Raw genomic sequence first — 10,694 nt, forward strand, 5'->3', positions numbered from 1 at the left:
GGACTCTACTCTAAAAAGAGACTGATGTGGAGGACTCTACTCTAAAAAGAGACTGATGTGGAGGACTCTACTCTAAAAAGAGACTGATGTGGAGGACTCTACTCTAAAAAGAGACTGATGTGGAGGACTCTACTCTAAAAAGAGACTGATGTGGAGGACTCTACTCTAAAAAGAGACTGATGTGGAGGACTCTACTCTAAAAAGAGACTGATGTGGAGGACTCTACTCTAAAAAGAGACTGATGTGGAGGACTCTACTCTAAAAAGAGACTGATGTGGAGGACTCTACTCTAAAAAGAGACTGATGTGGAGGACTCTACTCTAAAAAAGAGACTGATGTGGAGGACTCTACTCTAAAAAGAGACTTATGTGGAGGACTCTACTCTAAAAAGAGACTGATGTGGAGGACTCTACTCTAAAAAGAGACTGATGTGGAGGACTCTACTCTAAAAAGAGACTGACGTGGAGGACTCTACTCTAAAAAGAGACTGACGTGGAGGACTCTACTCTAAAAAGAGACTGACGTGGAGGACTCTACTCTGAAAAGAGACTGATATGGAGGACTCTACTCTGAAAAGAGACTGATATGGAGGACTCTACTCTGAAAAGAGACTGATATGGAGGACTCTACTCTGAAAAGAGACTGATATGGAGGACTCTACTCTGAAAAGAGACTGATATGAAAGACTCTACTCTGAAAAGAGACTGATATGAAGGACTCTACTCTGAGACTGATATAGAGGACTCTACTCTGAAAAGAGACTGATATGGAGGACTCTACTCTAAAAAGAGACTGATGTAGAGGACTCTACTCTAAAAAGAGACTGATGTAGAGGACTCTACTCTAAAAGAGACTGATGTGGAGGACTCTACTCTAAAAAGAGACTTATGTGGAGGACTCTACTCTAAAAAGAGACTTATGTGGAGGACTCTACTCTAAAAAGAGACTTATGTGGAGGACTCTACTCTAAAAAGAGACTTATGTGGAGGACTCTACTCTAAAAAGAGACTTATGTGGAGGACTCTACTCTAAAAAGAGACTTATGTGGAGGACTCTACTCTAAAAAGAGACTGATGTGGAGGACTCTACTCTAAAAAGAGACTGATGTGGAGGACTCTACTCTAAAAAGAGACTGATGTGGAGGACTCTACTCTAAAAAGAGACTGATGTGGAGGACTCTACTCTAAAAAGAGACTGATGTGGAGGACTCTACTCTAAAAAGAGACTGACGTGGAGGACTCTACTCTAAAAAGAGACTGATAGGGAGGACTCTACTCTAAAAAGAGACTGATATGGAGGACTCTACTCTGAAAAGAGACTGATAGGGAGGACTCTACTCTGAAAAGAGACTGATATGGAGGACTCTACCTGAAAAGAGACTGATATGAAAGACTCTACTCTGAAAAGAGACTGATATGAAGGACTCTACTCTGAGACTGATATAGAGGACTCTACTCTGAAAAGAGACTGATATGAAGGACTCTACTCTGAGACTGATATAGAGGACTCTACTCTCAAAAGAGACTGATATGAAAGACTCTACTCTGAAAAGAGACTGATATGAAGGACTCTACTCTGAGACTGATATAGAGGACTCTACTCTCAAAAGAGACTGATATGAAGGACTCTACTGTGAAAAGAGACCGATATGGAGGACTACCAACTCTGGTTTCTGACAATGGGTCATCACGGTAGGCCAAACTCCAGTCCTCCAAACTCCAGTCCTCCAAACTCCAGTCCTCACGAAGAAGACATGCTTCATCGTACCATTCTGAATTACTCATCGTGAACGGTTGAACGGAGTTGTTCAGAGGCTCGGCGTTGAAAACAATTCAGGAATGTTTCACCTCTTAGAAAATGTCTATTATAACTATATATCAGTATTATAACAGTTGACTTGAAACGATGGGTTTGAATTACACAGAAACCAACAAAAAAGCAGGCAGGTCAGTTTACACATTTAAATGATAAACCCAAGTCAATAATATAATTAATAACATTAATGATTACTATATATACACACACAAACACATTCAGTGAGGTGCATTTATTAATTAGACTTACATGAGACTGGAGTTAGGCCCACGGGAGGTAAGAGTGAGAGGAGGAAGAGGAGAGGAGGAGATGGGGAGATGGGGGAGGAGGATGAGATGAGGAGGAGATGGGGAGAGGAGGAAGGGAAGGAAGAGGAGAGAAAGAGAAGGAGAGAGGGAGAGAAGAGGAGAGGAGGAAGAGGAGAGAGAGAGAGAGGAGGAAGAGGAGGGAGAGGAGGGAGAGGGAGAGAAGAGGAGGAAGAGGAGGGAGAGAGAGGAGGGAGAGGAGAGAGAGGAGGAAGAGGAGGGAGAGAGAGGAGGGAGATGAGAGAGAGGAGGAAGAGGAGGGGGAGAGAGGAGGGAGAGGAGGGAGAGGAGAGAGAGAGGAGGAAGAGGAGGGAGAGGAGGAAGAGGAGGGAGAGGAGAGAGAGGAGGAAGAGGAGAGAGAGGAGGAAGAGGAGAGAGGAGGAGGAAGAGGAGAGAGAGGAGGAAGAGGGAGGGAAGGGATACGGGATGGTGAGAGGGAGGGGAGGGAGAGAGCATACACAAGGTTAACGGTCGTCAGGTAGCTGTGTAGTGTCTAAGAGGCTCCTGGGTAGTCAGGTACCTGTGTAGTGTCTAAGAGGCTCCTGGGTAGTCAGGTAGCTGTGTAGTGTCTAAGAGGCTCCTGGGTAGTCAGGTAGCTGTGTAGTGTCTAACAGACTCATGGGTAGTCAGGTAGCTGTGTAGTGTCTAACAGACTCCTGGGTAGTCAGGTAGCTGTGTAGTGTCTAACAGCAGGGCTCCTGGGTAGTCAGGTAGCTGTGTAGTGTCTAACAGCAGGGCTCCTGGGTAGTCAGGTAGCTGTGTAGTGTCTAACAGCAGGGCTCCTGGGTAGTCAGGTAGCTGTGTAGTATCTAACAGACTCCTGGGTAGTCAGGTAGCTGTGTAGTATCTAACAGACTCCTGGGTAGTCAGGTAGCTGTGTAGTGTCTAACAGACTCCTGGGTAGTCAGGTAGCTGTGTAGTGTCTAACAGGACTAAACAGTAAAGCACAGCTACATATAACCCACACAGCTACATAACCCACACAGCTACACATAACCCACACAGCTACACACAACCCACACAGCTACACACAACCCACACAGCTACACACAACCCACACAGCTACACAACCCACACAGCTACACAACCCACACAACCCACACAGCTACATATAACCCACACAGCTACATATAACCCACACAGCTACATATAACTCACACAGCTACATATAACTCACACAGCTACATATAACCCACACAGCTACATATAACCCACACAGCTACATATAACCCACACAACTACATATAACCCACACAGCTACACAACCCACACAACTACATATAACCCACACAGCTACATAACCCACACAGCTACATGACCCACACAGCTACATGACCCACACAGCTAAATGTGAACAGACAGACAGACTCTGGTTAAATGTGAACAGACAGACAGACAGACAGACAGACAGACAGACAGACAGACAGACAGACAGACAGACAGGGCCCTGAGCACCAAGGGCCCTGAGCACCCAGGGCCCCGAGCACCCAGAGCCCCGAGCACCCAGGGCTCCGAGCACCCAGGGGTTTCAGCCCCTAGTAGCTGCTGTGTGTGTGTGTGTGTGTGTGTGTGTGTGTGTGTGTGTGTGTGTGTGTGTGTGTGTGTGTGTGTGTGTGTGTGTGTGTGTGTGACTCACCCTTGTAGACGTTCAGTGTGATGGTTCTGACTGCGATACGGACCATGCTCTCTGGGTGGTTGAAGAACTTAATGGCCTCGGTGTACAGGGCAAAATCATTAGTGTGCTGTGTGTTGGGAGACAGAGAGGGGGCGCCAGTGAGCTCAGCACCGCACCACTGTTGGGCACAGAGAGACCACACTACCAGAGACCCCTAGCCCCTTACCCCTAGGGGACTAGGCCCTTAACCACTACTACCTAGGGACTAGGCCCTTACCCCTACCCCCTAGGGACTAGGCCCTTAACCACTACTACCTAGGGACTAGACCTTACCCGTTACCCCCTAGGGGACTAGGCCCTACCCCTACCCCCTAGGGACTAGGCCCTTAACCACTACTACCTAGGGACTAGGCCCTTACCCATTACCTCCTAGGGCACTAGGCCCTTAACCCTTACCTCCTAGGGGACTAGGCCCTTAACCCTTACCTCCTAGGGGACTTGGCCCTTAACCCTTACCTCCTAGGGACTTGGCCCTTACCAGTTACCTCCTAGGGGACTTGGCCCTTACCAGTTACCTCCTAGGGGACTTGGCCCTTAACCCTTACCTCCTAGGGACTTGGCCCTTAACCCTTACCTCCTAGGGGACTTGGCCCTTAACCCTTACCTCCTAGGGACTTGGCCCTTAACCCTTACCTCCTAGGGACTTGGCCCTTAACCCTTACCTCCTAGGGGACTTGGCCCTTACCAGTTACCTCCTAGGGGACTTGGCCCTTACCAGTTACCTCCTAGGGACTTGGCCCTTAACCCTTACCTCCTAGGGGACTTGGCCCTTAACCCTTACCTCCTAGGGGACTTGGCCCTTAACCCTTACCTCCTAGGGGACTTGGCCCTTAACCCTTACCTCCTAGGGGACTTGGCCCTTAACCCTACCTCCTAGGGACTTGGCCCTTAACCCTTACCTCCTAGGGACTTGGCCCTTAACCCTTACCTCCTAGGGACTAGGCCCTTACCAACATGCTGTAGTTAGTTATAGGGCAGCATGTTGTAGTTAGTTAAAGGCAACGTGCTGTAGTTAGTTATAGGGCAACGTGCTGTAGTTAGTTATAGGGCAAGTTGCTGTAGTTAGTTATAGGGCAAGGTGCTGTAGTTAGTTATAGGGCAGCGTGCTGTAGTTATAGGGCAACGTGCTGTAGTTAGTTATAGGGCAACGTGCTGTAGTTAGTTATAGGGCAGCGTGCTGTAGTTAGTTATAGGGCAACGTGCTGTCGTTAGTTACAGGGCAACGTGCTGTAGTTAGTTACAGGGCAACGTGCTGTAGTTAGTTATAGGGCAACGTGCTGTAGTTAGTTATAGGGCAACGTGCTGTAGTTAGTTATAGGGCAACGTGCTGTAGTTAGTTATAGGGCAACGTGCTGTAGTTAGTTATAGGGCAACGTGCTGTAGTTAGTTATAGGGCAACGTGCTGTAGTTAGTTATAGGGCAACGTGCTGTAGTTAGTTATAGGGCAACGTGCTGTAGTTAGTTATAGGGCAGCGTGCTGTAGTTAGTTATAGGGCAACGTGCTGTAGTTAGTTATAGGGCAACGTGCTGTAGTTAGTTATAGGGCTTACCCTGCTTCTAATTCTAGTAGCAGCTAGATTCACAGAACTTCAGATAGCTGGAAACAGAATGGAATAAGCAGGAAACCTGGAATCCTGTTATTTTTTTTGGGGGAAGTTCAAGCACTTTCCCAGCCTACTTCAACATACTGTAGTGACTTAATACAACGTAGGATTAAAACCTAGTGTTCGTTCAGCAGGCATTAGGTGGCCGGTTGTTATAGCAGGTCTACAGGCAGCTGATCTCTTTGGGGTTCCTGAGACCTCCAGCCAATCACAGCCAGGGTCAGAAGTTAAACGTCATGGATCAGCTAGAGAGGTCACAGGAACAGAGGAGTATTAAGCCCAGATTCCAAGGCTTGAAGCCCCAAATATCCACTTCCCTCCCCAAAAGTGTACCATTGTACACTTCCCATCGTGGATTTAACAAAATGGGAGGGAAACTCCATCCGATGCTTTTAAATCCACGACGGGCAAATGGTCAAGTGCACACTTCAGGAAGAGAGGGGGAATTGGGCGAAGAGAGGAGCTACCATCGACAGTACACCAATAACTTTACCCCATACACAGAAGCCAAAGGTCGAGTGCTGAAAAACAAAGGTCAATCGCAAAGGTCGTGTCCCAAAAGGCCCCTCGTGCCCTATATAGGGCCCTACATTATGGCCCCTCATTCCCTATAGAGGGCCCTACATTACGGTCCCTCATTCACTATATAGGGAATGACATTATGGTCGCTCTTTCCTATATAGGGCCCTACATTACGGTCCCTCATTCCCTATATAGGGCACTACATTATGGTCCCTCATTCCCTATATAGGGCCCTACATTATGGCCCCTCATTCCCTATATAGGGCCCTACATTACGGTCCCTCATTCCCGATATAGGGCCCTACATTATGGCCCCTCATTACCTATAGGGCACTACATTATGGCCCCTCATTCCCTATATAGGGCCCTACATTGTGGCCCCTCATTCCCTATATAGGGCCCTACATTGTGGCCCTCATTCCAGATATAGGGCACTACATTATGGCCCTCATTCCAGATATAGGGCACTACATTATGGCCCCTCATTCCCTATATAGGGCCCTACATTGTGGCCCCCTCATTCCAGATATAGGGCACTACATTATGGCCCCTCATTCCAGATATAGGGCACTACATTATGGCCCCTCATTCCCTATATAGGGCCCCTACATTGTGGCCCCTCATTCCCTATAGGGCACTACATTATGGCCCTCATTCCCGATATAGGGCACTACATTATGGCCCCTCATTCCAGATATAGGGCACTACATTATGGTCCCTCATTCCAGATATAGGGCACTACATTATGGCCCTCATTCCAGATATAGGGCACTACATTATGGCCCCTCATTCCAGATATAGGGCACTACATTATGGCCCCTCATTCCAGATATAGGGCACTACATTATGGCCCCTCATTCCAGATATAGGGCACTACATTATGGCCCTCATTCCCTATATAGGGCACTACATTATGGCCCCTCATTCCAGATATAGGGCACTACATTATGGCCCCTCATTCCAGATATAGGGCACTACATTATGGCCCCTCATTCCAGATATAGGGCACTACATTATGGCCCCTCATTACCTATATAGGGCCCTACATTATGGCCCTCATTCCAGATATAGGGCACTACATTATGGCCCCTCATTACCTATATAGGGCACTACATTATGGCCCCTCATTCTCTATAGGGCACTACATTATGGCCCCTCGTTCCAGATATAGGGCCCTACATTATGGCCCCTCATTACCTATATAGGGCACTACATTATGGCCCCTCATTCCAGATATAGGGCACTACATTATGGCCCCTCATTCTAGATATAGGGCACTACATTATGGCCCCTCATTCCAGATATAGGGCCCTACATTATGGCCCCTCATTACCTATATAGGGCACTACATTATGGCCCCTCATTCCAGATATAGGGCACTACATTATGGTCCCTCATTCCAGATATAGGGCACTACATTATGGCCCCTCATTCCAGATATAGGGCACTACATTATGGCCCCTCATTCCAGATATAGGGCACTACATTATGGCCCTCATTCCAGATATAGGGCACTACATTATGGTCCCTCATTCCAGATATAGGGCACTACATTATGGCCCCTCATTCCAGATATAGGGCACTACATTATGGCCCCTCATTCCAGATATAGGGCACTACATTATGGCCCCTCATTCCAGATATAGGGCCCTACATTATGGCCCCTCATTCCAGATATAGGGCACTACATTATGGCCCCTCATTCCAGATATAGGACACTACATTATGGCCCCTCATTCCAGATATAGGGCGGTAGTTGGTAGTTGTCCAGTCCCCCCCTCACCTCGTTATAGAAGAAGTGTACGGTGTGGTTGTCCAGCCCCCCAGTCCCCCCCACCCCTCACCTCGTTATAGAAGAAGTGCACGGTGTGGTTGTCCAGTCCCCCCCCACCCCTCACCTCGTTATAGAAGAAGTGGACGGTGTGGTTGTCCAGCCCCCCTCACCTCGTTATAGAAGAAGTGTACGGTGTGGTTGTCCAGCCCCCCAGTCCCCCACCCCTCACCTCGTTATAGAAGAAGTGCACGGTGTGGTTGTCCAGTCCCCCCCCACCCCTCACCTCGTTATAGAAGAAGTGGACGGTGTGGTTGTCCAGCCCCCTCACCTCGTTATAGAAGAAGTGTACGGTGTGGTTGTCCAGCCCCCCCCCGCCCCTCACCTCGTTATAGAAGAAGTGCACGGTGTGGTTGTCCAGTCCCCCCCCACCCCTCACCTCGTTATAGAAGAAGTGGACGGTGTGGTTGTCCAGCCCCCCTCACCTCGTTATAGAAGAAGTGTACGGTGTGGTTGTCCAGCCCCCCCCGCCCCTCACCTCGTTATAGAAGAAGTGCACGGTGTGGTTGTCCAGCCCCCAGTCCCCCCCACCCCTCACCTCGTTATAGAAGAAGTGCACGGTGTGGTTGTCCAGCCCCCCAGTCCCCCCACCCCTCACCTCGTTATAGAAGAAGTGCACGGTGTGGTTGTCCAGTCCCCCCCTCACCTCGTTATAGAAGAAGTGCACGGTGTGGTTGTCCAGCCCCCCACCCACCCTCACCTCGTTATAGAAGAAGTGCACGGTGTGGTTGTCCAGCCCCCCACCTCGTTATAGAAGAAGTGCACGGTGTGGTTGTCCAGCCCCCCAGTCCCCCCACCCCTCACCTCGTTATAGAAGAAGTGCACGGTGTGGTTGTCCAGCCCCCCAGTCCCCCCACCCCTCACCTCGTTATAGAAGAAGTGCACGGTGTGGTTGTCCAGTTCCCCCCCACCTCGTTATAGAAGAAGTGCACGGTGTGGTTGTCCAGCCCCCCACCTCGTTATAGAAGAAGTGCACGGTGTGGTTGTCCAGCCCCCCAGTCCCCCCACCCCTCACCTCGTTATAGAAGAAGTGCACGGTGTGGTTGTCCAGCCCCCCAGTCCCCCACCCCTCACCTCGTTATAGAAGAAGTGCACGGTGTGGTTGTCCAGTTCCCCACCTCGTTATAGAAGAAGTGCACCCCCCCCCACCCCCCACCTCGTTATAGAAGAAGTGCACGGTGTGGTTGTCCAGCCCCCCAGTCCCCCCACCTCGTTATAGAAGAAGTGCACGGTGTGGTTTGTCCAGTCCCCCCCCCAGTGCACGGTGTGGTTTGTCCAGCCCCCACCCTCACCTCGTTATAGAAGAAGTGCACGGTGTGGTTGTCCAGCCCCCCAGTCCCCCCTCACCTCCGGTGTGGTTGTCCAGCCCCCCAGTCACCTCACCTCGTTATAGAAGAAGTGCACGGTGTGGTTGTTCAGTTTGAGTGACAGGGTCTTCAGGAAGGAGATGTAATAGGCCATGATCTCCTCGTCTGAGAAGTCAAACTTGTGAACGATGATGGAGTTGACGTGGTTGTTGGACAGCAGGTAATCTAGAGGAGGAGGAGAGAGGAGGAGAGAGGAGGAGAGAGGAGGAGAGAGGAGGAGAGAGGAGGAGAGGAGGAGAACACAGTTATATGATGGGAGTTGACGTGGTTGTTGGACAGCAGGTAATCTAGAGGAGGAGGAGAGAGGAGGAGAGAGGAGGAGAGAGGAGAGAGGAGGAGAGAGGAGGAGAGAGGAGGAGAACACAGTTATATGATGGGAGTTGACGTGGTTGTTGGACAGCAGGTAATCTAGAGGAGGAGGAGAGAGGAGAGAGAGGAGGAGAGAGGAGGAGAGAGATGAGGAGAGAGGAGGAGAGAGGAGGAGAGAGGAGGAGAGATGAGGAGAACACAGTTATATGATGGGAGTTGACGTGGTTGTTGGACAGCAGGTAATCTAGAGGAGGAGGAGAGAGGAGGAGAGAGGAGGAGAGAGGAGGAGAGATGAGGAGAACACAGTTATATGATGGGAGTTGACGTGGTTGTTGGACAGCAGGTAATCTAGAGGAGGAGGAGAGATGAGGAGAGAGGAGGAGAGAGGAGGAGAGAGGAGGAGAGATGAGGAGAGATGAGGAGAACACAGTTATATGATGGGAGTTGCGTGGTTGTTGGACAGCAGGTAATCTAGAGGAGGAGGAGAGAGATGAGGAGAGAGAGGAGAGAGGAGAGAGGAGGAGAGAGGAGGAGAGAGGAGGAGAGAGGAGGAGAGAGGGAGAGATGAGGAGAGAGGAGAGAGGAGGAGAACACAGTTATATGATGGGAGGAGTTGAGCGTGGTTGTTGGACAGCAGGTAATCTAGAGGAGGAGGAGAGATGAGAGAGAGAGGAGGAGAGAGGAGGAGAGAGGAGGAGAGATGAGGAGAGATGAGAGAGAGGAGAGAGGAGGAGAGAGGAGGAGAACACAGTTATATGATGGGAGTTGACGTGGTTGTTGGACAGCAGGTAATCTAGAGGAGGAGGAGAGAGGAGGAGAGAGGAGGAGAGAGAGGGAGAGGAGGAGAGAGGAGGAGAGAGGAGGAGAACACAGTTATATGATGGAGTTGAGCGTGGTTGTTGGACAGCAGGTAATCTAGAGGAGGAGGAGAGATGAGGAGAGAGGAGGAGAGAGGAGAGAGGAGGAGAGAGGAGGAGAGAGGAGGAGAGAGGAGGAGAGAGGAGAGAGATGAGGAGAGAGGAGAGGAGGAGAACACAGTTATATGATGGGGAGGAGCTGACGGGTTGTTGGACAGCAGGTAATCTAGAGGAGGAGGAGAGATGAGGGAGAGAGGAGGAGAGAGAGAGGAGAGAGATGAGGAGAACACAGATGATGGAGAACAGCAGGTTATATGATGGGAAGTTGACGGGTTGTTGGACAGCAGGTAATCTAGAGGAGGAGGAGAGAGGAGGAGAGATGAGGAGATGAGGAGAGAGGAGGAGAGAG

General features: G+C 49.9%; 1 pseudogene; it reads right to left on the minus strand.

Annotated features, from left to right (window-relative positions):
* The window catches only part of LOC127923176 (protein CLEC16A-like), a 106,299-nt pseudogene extending 96,759 nt beyond the window's left edge, over positions 1–9,540 (minus strand).
* Between the last annotated feature and the right edge of the window lie 1,154 nt (positions 9,541–10,694).

The sequence above is a fragment of the Oncorhynchus keta genome, unplaced genomic scaffold (genome assembly GCF_023373465.1).
Source record: "Oncorhynchus keta strain PuntledgeMale-10-30-2019 unplaced genomic scaffold, Oket_V2 Un_contig_2867_pilon_pilon, whole genome shotgun sequence".
Lineage (NCBI taxonomy): Eukaryota > Metazoa > Chordata > Actinopteri > Salmoniformes > Salmonidae > Oncorhynchus > Oncorhynchus keta.